Source organism: Emydura macquarii, unplaced genomic scaffold, assembly GCF_026122565.2.
Source record: "Emydura macquarii macquarii isolate MOO-44397 ecotype Brisbane River unplaced genomic scaffold, CSIRO-AGI_Emac_v2 contig_2292, whole genome shotgun sequence".
In the NCBI taxonomy this organism is placed as follows: Eukaryota; Metazoa; Chordata; order Testudines; family Chelidae; genus Emydura; species Emydura macquarii.
Window position 1 is genome coordinate 4,007,554 of NW_027132429.1, and position 8,140 is coordinate 4,015,693.

Here is an 8,140-nt window from a genome sequence, read left to right on the forward strand (position 1 = left end):
CCGAGGGGACGGTGATGTTTGGCCGGGGGTGTGTTGTGTGAATGACGCCTTGGTTCGTGTCGCTTACTTTGCGTATTGTGCTGCATGGAGCCTCGTGAGTGGAGCATGACGTGAAAATTTGTTCCTCTTCTGTTCGTTTGCAGAGCCGCCACCTCCGGTAACGAGTCGCCCTGCGACGGCGAGGGTCGTGAAGCCGATGTCCATGTGTGCCGGCGTCGCTGCGTGTGTGCGGATGCGCTCCCGCTCGGTGAGGACGTCGCACTGCAATTCCTGGGGCGAGGCCGCCGCTGTCCACACGTAAAAGATACGTATCTTCTGAAGGGTTGGCGGGTCCGAGCACTTGTTGAGGGGCCCGGTGTGTGGGGAGCCTTTGTCTCCCAGGGCCAGGGGGTGTGGGCTCAGTGGAGATGCTCTGTTCTTCGAGGTCCCCTCCTCCCACCACGGCTTTGAATCACAGGTGTCTGGTCCCTCCCTGTGGTGTCCTCCCCTCGGTGCCAGTTGCCTCGAGCGGACGTGAGCATCCCACTAAGGGAAGGGAGGTGGGGAGCGGTCCGAGGGGACGGTGATGTTTGGCCGGGGGTGTGTTGTGTGAACGACGTCTTGATTCGCGTCGCTTACTTTGCGTATTGTGCCGTGTGGAGCCTCGTTAGCGGAGCATGACGTGAATATTGTTTCCCTTCCGTTTGTTTGCAGAGTCCGCCACCTCCGGTAGTGAGTGGTCTGGCGAGGGTTGTGAAGGCGATGTCCGTCCGTCCTTGTGTCCCGGCATTGCTGCGTGCGTGCGGACGCGCTCCCGCTCGGTCAAGACATCCCAGTGCGATGCCTGGGGCGAGGCTGCCCCTCTCCGCACGATAAAAGGGTTGGCAGGTAGCCCTTGTTATCTGTGTGTGTGTGGGGGGGAGCCTTTGTCTCCTGGGGCGTGGGGTCAGTGGAGATGCTCCGTCTCGAGGTCCCTCCTGTTGAGGGTCTGGTCCCTCCCTGTGGTGTCCTCCCCTCGGTGCCGGTTGCCTGTGTGTGTGTGTGTGGCCGGGGGGTGTTGGGAACGACGCCTTGGTGCGCTTCACTTACTTTGTCTCCCGTGGGGCGTGTTCCTCTTCCGGTTTCAGCCACCTCCGGAGATGCCCTGCGGCCGAGGGTCGTGAAGCTGATGTCCATGCGTCCCGGCGTCGCTGCGTGTGTGCGGATGCCTCGGTGAGGATGTTCCGATCCCATCCCCACGTAAAAGGTATCTTTGAATCACAGGGCCGGGGGCCGTGGGGTCAGTTCCTCGGTCCCCTCCTCCCACCACGGCTTTGAATCACAGGGTTCGGTCCCTCCCTGTGGTGTCCTCCTCGGTGCCGGTTGCCTCGAGAGGACATGAGCATCCCACTTAGGGAAGGGAGGTGGGGAGTGGTCCGAGGGGACGGTGATGTTTGGCCGGGGGTGTGTTGTCTGAACGACGCCTTGGTTCCCCTTGCCTACCTTGCGTGTTGTGCCTCGTGAGCGGAACTTTACGTGAAAATTTGTTTCTCTTCTGTTCATTTGCAGAGCTGCCACCTCCGGTAATGAGTCGCCCTGCGATGGTGAGGGTTGTGAAGCCGATGTCCGTGCGTCCTGGCGTCGCTGCGTGCGTGCGGACGCGCTCCTGCTCGGTCAAGCCGTCCCAGTGCGATGCCTGGGGCGAGGCTGCCCTTCTGTGCACGTAAAAGATACGTATCTGCTGAAGGGTTGGCGGGTCCGAGCCCTCGTTGAGGTTGAGGGGCTGTGTGGGTGTGTGGGTGTGGGTGTGTGGGTGTGGGTGTGTGGGTGTGGGTGGGTGGTGGGGAGCCTTTGTCTCCCGGGGCCAGGGGGCGTGGGGTCAGTGGAGATGCTCCGTTCTTTGAGGTCCCCTCCTCCCACCACGGCTTTGAATCACAGGTGTCAGGTCCCTCCCTGTGGTGTCCTCCCCTCGGTGCTGGTTGCCTTAAGAGGACGTGAGCATCCTATTTGGAGTGTGGGGAAAGGGATAAGGGCATGTTTGAAAGTGTGGTTTCATATTTATAATTGGAGAGGATTTGAGTGGTTGTGCATGGAGTCTGTTGTGCAATTTCAAGGGTTTTGTCATGATGTGTCTTGTCTTTCTAGGTTCTGTAAGATGATGTGGTGAACTCTGGGAAAGAGCAGGTGAAATGGAAGTGTGCTGAGGATGAAGTTTGTTCCGTGGTCATGGATCGCTTGAGTAGTTTGCTAGGTGTGTATGTGTATTGATGTTGATGTTTGTGTGTGGCACAGTTAAGGTCTTCCACTGGGTGCATGGCAGTGGGTATCTCAGTTGTGTATTTGATATGTTTTGCAGCAGCCCTGTGGTGGTTGCAGGTGTTGAGAAATGTTTTATGTCATTGCAGGGGTAAGGAGTTTGAAGCTGAAGATCGCCCTGTGATATGAGTGTTTGTAGGAGAAGACTGCAGTGTCTTTCTTTTTTGTATTTGTTTTTTTTGGGAGCTAAAATGTATAATGTGTGTTTCTGGGTTTGATATGAAGTGTCTTCTGAATTTCAGGGCTAGGTTGTAATGGAGCAATGGGCTTGTCACTGTGTAGAGATTTGTAATATCTACAAGTATTTGAGGATACTGGTATTTGGGGTATTAATATTTGTAACATGCTGAAGTGGTTGGAAGTCATTGTTGACATCTGTAGTGTCATGTGTAACGTTTTGGGTGTTTTACATCACTTGTGTCTTTGCCATGGGAGGGTCACTTAGATAGATATAGTCAACACATTATATCTGTGTTCAGTATGACAGACAGTCATCTGACAACTTTCATAGATAGATATAGTAATGTGTTAATACATTGAATGTTTTGCTGTATTGTTTGCACTTTTGTAATCAGTCAGGTTTGCATTTAGGTCGGATGACTTATGAGTCATCCACCTCATAGCATTTTCAATTGTCAATCATCTCTGTGATGATTATCAACCCTGGTGCGGTGCAGTCAAACAGCCCCAAGGCTGACGTTTGTTGCAATTTGTCAGCCTTTCGGCTGTTTCGCTGCACCGCACCAGGGTTGGGGCTGTCCCGGACAGTCTTTGACTTAACTTTTTTGGCCATGTAAGAGGTGGGGAGGGAACGTGCAGGCTAGTTGTGGTGTGCTGTACTGCATGGTGGGAAAGGTGGTAGTGGGGTGTGATTGTGTACTGGGAGCAGATTGTGTTTTTAAATGAGTAAGGGGACAAGAAGGTGTATTTGTTGTTCCGTAGGTTGACCAGGGTAATTGAAGACTATGAAATGTGAGGGTTACATGACAATGTGTGTCAGCTGTATAAGAGTGTTCCATGGTGGATGTATTGTAATGTTGTGTTGCCAAATAAAAAATGTACTTTGAGATGACTGCTTTGTGTGTCTCTGCTGATTTTAAAACATGGTGCAAAGGTGTGCAGGAAGGGGTAAGGGTGGGATGGGATGGGACAATATGCCTAATACCATTGCCTCATGGTCTGGTCCCTTAGGATTAGGGTTTGCAGCGTTAGGGTTTGCAGCGTTAGGGTTTGGGTTGGGGTCTTGGTCGGCAGGGTTTGCAGGGTTAGGGTTGGGGTTGCAGGGTTCAGGGTCAGGGGTTAGGGGTAGGGCAGGGGTCAGGGGTTAGGGTTAGGGGTTAGGGGTCTTGGTCAGGGTCAGGGTTTGCAGGGTTAGGGTTAGGGGTTGGGGTCTTGGTTGGGCTAGGGCAGGGTTAGGGTTGGGGTTGGGGTTGGGGTCTTGGTCGGTTAGGGTTTGCAGCGTTAGGGTTGGGGTTGGGGTCTTGGTCGGCAGGGTTTGCAGGGTTAGGGTTGGGGTTAGGGTGGCAGGGTTGGTCGGTTAGGGTTTGCAGGGGTTAGGGTTAGGGGGTTGGGGTCTTGGTCAGGGTTAGGGGTTAAGGGCTAGGGGTTAGGCCCTAGGGGCTTGCCAGGGTTAGGGTTAGGGCCAGGGGCCTTGGGCCAGGGCCAGGGCCAGGGCCAGGGGTTGGCCTTGGCCAGGCTAGGGCCAGGCCAGGGCCAGGGCCAGGGTTGGCCTTTGGGCCAGGGCCAGGGCCAGGCCAGGGCCAGGGCCAGGGCCAGGGCCAGGGCCAGGCCAGGCCAGGCCAGGGCCAGGGCCAGGGGCCAGGCCAGGGCCAGGCCAGGGCCAGGCCAGGGCCAGGGGCCAGGGCCAGGGCCAGGCCAGGGCCAGGGCCAGGGCCAGGGCCAGGCCTTGGCCAGGGCCAGGCCAGGGCCAGGGCCAGGGCCAGGCCAGGCCAGGCCAGGGCCAGGGCCAGGGCCAGGGGCCAGGCCAGGGGCCAGGCCAGGCCAGGCCAGGGCCAGGGCCAGGGGCCAGGCCTTGGGCCAGGCCAGGCCAGGCCAGGGCCAGGCCAGGGCCAGGCCTTGGGCCAGGCCAGGGCCAGGCCAGGCCAGGGGGCCAGGCCAGGCCAGGCCAGGCCAGGCCAGGGCCAGGGCCAGGGGCCAGGCCAGGCCAGGCCAGGGCCAGGCAGGGCCAGGCCAGGCCAGGCCAGGCCAGGCCAGGCCAGGGCCAGGCCAGGGCCAGGGCCAGGCCAGGCCAGGGCCAGGGCCAGGCCAGGGCTTGCCAGGGCCAGGGTTAGGGGTTGGCCAGGCCAGGGCCAGGCCAGGGCCAGGCCAGGGCCAGGGCCAGGGTTGGCCAGGCCAGGCTAGGCCAGGCCAGGGCCAGGGCCAGGGGCCAGGCCAGGCCAGGCCAGGCCAGGGCCAGGCCAGGCCAGGGCCAGGCCAGGTTGGCCAGGCCAGGCCAGGCCAGGGCCAGGCCAGGCCAGGCCAGGCCAGGCCAGGGGCCAGGGCCAGGGCCAGGGGCCAGGGCCAGGCCAGGCCAGGCCAGGGCCAGGGCCAGGGCCAGGGCCAGGGCCAGGCCAGGCCAGGGCCAGGCCAGGCCAGGCCAGGCCAGGGCCAGGGCCAGGGTTGGCCAGGCCAGGCCAGGGCCAGGGCCAGGGGTTAGGGTTGGGCCAGGCCAGGCCAGGGCCAGGCCAGGGCCAGGGCCAGGGGTTGGCCTTGGCCTAGGGCAGGCCAGGGCCAGGGCCAGGGGCCAGGCTTGGCCAGGCCAGGCCAGGGCCAGGGCCAGGCCAGGCCAGGCCAGGCCAGGCCAGGCCAGGCCAGGGCCAGGCCAGGCCAGGCCAGGCCAGGGCCAGGCCAGGGCCAGGCCAGGGCCAGGCCAGGCCAGGGCCAGGCCAGGGCCAGGGCCAGGGGCCAGGCCAGGCCAGGCCAGGCCAGGGCCAGGGCCAGGGCCAGGCCAGGTTGGGGCCAGGGCCAGGCCAGGCCAGGCCAGGCCAGGCCAGGCCAGGCCAGGCCAGGGCCAGGCCAGGCCAGGGCCAGGGCCAGGCCAGGCCAGGGCCAGGGCCAGGCCAGGCCAGGCCAGGCCAGGCCAGGCCAGGGCCAGGCCAGGCCAGGCCAGGCCAGGCCAGGCCAGGCCAGGGCCAGGCCAGGCCAGGCCAGGGCCAGGCCAGGCCAGGCCAGGCCAGGCCAGGCCAGGCCAGGCCAGGCCAGGCCAGGCCAGGCCAGGCCAGGCCAGGCCAGGTTGGGGCCAGGCCAGGCCAGGCCAGGCCAGGCCAGGCCAGGCCAGGCCAGGCCAGGGCCAGGCCAGGCCAGGCCAGGCCAGGCCAGGCCAGGCCAGGCCAGGCCAGGCCAGGCCAGGCCAGGCCAGGCCAGGCCAGGCCAGGCCAGGCCAGGCCAGGCCAGGCCAGGCCAGGCCAGGCCAGGCCAGGCCAGGCCAGGCCAGGCCAGGCCAGGCCAGGCCAGGCCAGGGCCAGGCCAGGCCAGGCCAGGCCAGGCCAGGCCAGGCCAGGCCAGGCCAGGCCAGGCCAGGCCAGGCCAGGCCAGGCCAGGCCAGGCCAGGCCAGGGCCAGGCCAGGCCAGGCCAGGCCAGGCCAGGCCAGGCCAGGCCAGGCCAGGCCAGGCCAGGCCAGGCCAGGCCAGGCCAGGCCAGGCCAGGCCAGGCCAGGCCAGGGCCAGGCCAGGCCAGGGCCAGGCCAGGCCAGGCCAGGCCAGGGCCAGGCCAGGCCAGGGCCAGGCCAGGCCAGGCCAGGGCCAGGCCAGGCCAGGCCAGGCCAGGCCAGGCCAGGCCAGGCCAGGCCAGGCCAGGCCAGGCCAGGCCAGGCCAGGGCCAGGCCAGGCCAGGGCCAGGCCAGGCCAGGCCAGGCCAGGCCAGGCCAGGCCAGGGCCAGGCCAGGCCAGGCCAGGCCAGGCCAGGCCAGGCCAGGGCCAGGCCAGGCCAGGCCAGGCCAGGCCAGGCCAGGCCAGGCCAGGCCAGGCCAGGCCAGGGCCAGGGCCAGGCCAGGCCAGGCCAGGCCAGGCCAGGCCAGGCCAGGCCAGGCCAGGCCAGGCCAGGCCAGGCCAGGCCAGGCCAGGCCAGGCCAGGCCAGGCCAGGCCAGGCCAGGCCAGGCCAGGCCAGGCCAGGCCAGGCCAGGCCAGGCCAGGCCAGGCCAGGCCAGGCCAGGCCAGGGCCAGGCCAGGCCAGGCCAGGCCAGGCCAGGCCAGGCCAGGCCAGGCCAGGCCAGGCCAGGCCAGGCCAGGCCAGGCCAGGCCAGGCCAGGCCAGGCCAGGCCAGGCCAGGCCAGGCCAGGCCAGGCCAGGCCAGGCCAGGCCAGGCCAGGCCAGGCCAGGCCAGGCCAGGGCCAGGCCAGGCCAGGCCAGGCCAGGCCAGGCCAGGCCAGGGCCAGGCCAGGCCAGGCCAGGCCAGGCCAGGCCAGGCCAGGCCAGGGCCAGGCCAGGCCAGGCCAGGCCAGGCCAGGCCAGGCCAGGCCAGGCCAGGCCAGGCCAGGGCCAGGCCAGGCCAGGCCAGGCCAGGCCAGGCCAGGCCAGGCCAGGCCAGGCCAGGCCAGGCCAGGCCAGGCCAGGCCAGGGCCAGGCCAGGCCAGGCCAGGCCAGGCCAGGCCAGGCCAGGCCAGGCCAGGCCAGGCCAGGCCAGGCCAGGCCAGGCCAGGCCAGGCCAGGCCAGGCCAGGGCCAGGGCCAGGGCCAGGCCAGGCCAGGCCAGGCCAGGGCCAGGCCAGGCCAGGCCAGGCCAGGCCAGGCCAGGCCAGGCCAGGCCAGGCCAGGGCCAGGCCAGGCCAGGCCAGGCCAGGCCAGGCCAGGCCAGGCCAGGCCAGGGCCAGGGCCAGGCCAGGCCAGGCCAGGCCAGGCCAGGCCAGGCCAGGCCAGGCCAGGCCAGGCCAGGCCAGGCCAGGCCAGGCCAGGCCAGGCCAGGGCCAGGGCCAGGCCAGGCCAGGCCAGGCCAGGCCAGGCCAGGCCAGGCCAGGCCAGGCCAGGCCAGGCCAGGCCAGGCCAGGCCAGGCCAGGGCCAGGCCAGGGCCAGGCCAGGCCAGGCCAGGCCAGGCCAGGCCAGGCCAGGCCAGGCCAGGCCAGGCCAGGCCAGGCCAGGCCAGGCCAGGCCAGGCCAGGCCAGGCCAGGCCAGGGCCAGGCCAGGCCAGGCCAGGCCAGGCCAGGCCAGGCCAGGGCCAGGCCAGGCCAGGCCAGGCCAGGCCAGGCCAGGGCCAGGCCAGGCCAGGCCAGGCCAGGCCAGGCCAGGCCAGGGCCAGGGCCAGGCCAGGCCAGGCCAGGCCAGGCCAGGCCAGGCCAGGCCAGGGCCAGGCCAGGCCAGGCCAGGCCAGGCCAGGCCAGGCCAGGCCAGGCCAGGCCAGGCCAGGCCAGGCCAGGGCCAGGCCAGGGCCAGGCCAGGCCAGGGCCAGGCCAGGCCAGGCCAGGCCAGGCCAGGCCAGGCCAGGCCAGGCCAGGCCAGGCCAGGCCAGGCCAGGGCCAGGCCAGGGCCAGGCCAGGCCAGGCCAGGGCCAGGCCAGGCCAGGCCAGGCCAGGCCAGGGCCAGGGCCAGGCCAGGCCAGGCCAGGCCAGGCCAGGCCAGGCCAGGGCCAGGCCAGGCCAGGCCAGGCCAGGCCAGGCCAGGCCAGGCCAGGCCAGGCCAGGCCAGGCCAGGCCAGGCCAGGCCAGGCCAGGCCAGGCCAGGCCAGGCCAGGCCAGGCCAGGCCAGGCCAGGCCAGGCCAGGCCAGGCCAGGGCCAGGCCAGGCCAGGCCAGGCCAGGCCAGGCCAGGCCAGGCCAGGCCAGGCCAGGCCAGGCCAGGCCAGGCCAGGCCAGGCCAGGCCAGGCCAGGCCAGGCCAGGCCAGGCCAGGCCAGGCCAGGCCAGGCCAGGCCAGGCCAGGCCAGGCCAGCCAGGCC

At 67.7% G+C, this 8,140-nt stretch overlaps 1 long non-coding RNA gene across 1 annotated transcript; it reads left to right on the plus strand.

Moving 5' to 3' along the window:
- The first annotated feature begins 1,810 nt into the window (after positions 1-1,810).
- Positions 1,811-2,894, plus strand: LOC137161278 (uncharacterized). Its single transcript, XR_010922052.1, has 2 exons — positions 1,811-2,209; positions 2,364-2,894. It is a non-coding gene; the product is annotated as an uncharacterized lncRNA (long non-coding RNA).
- Positions 2,895-8,140: the final 5,246 nt, after the last annotated feature.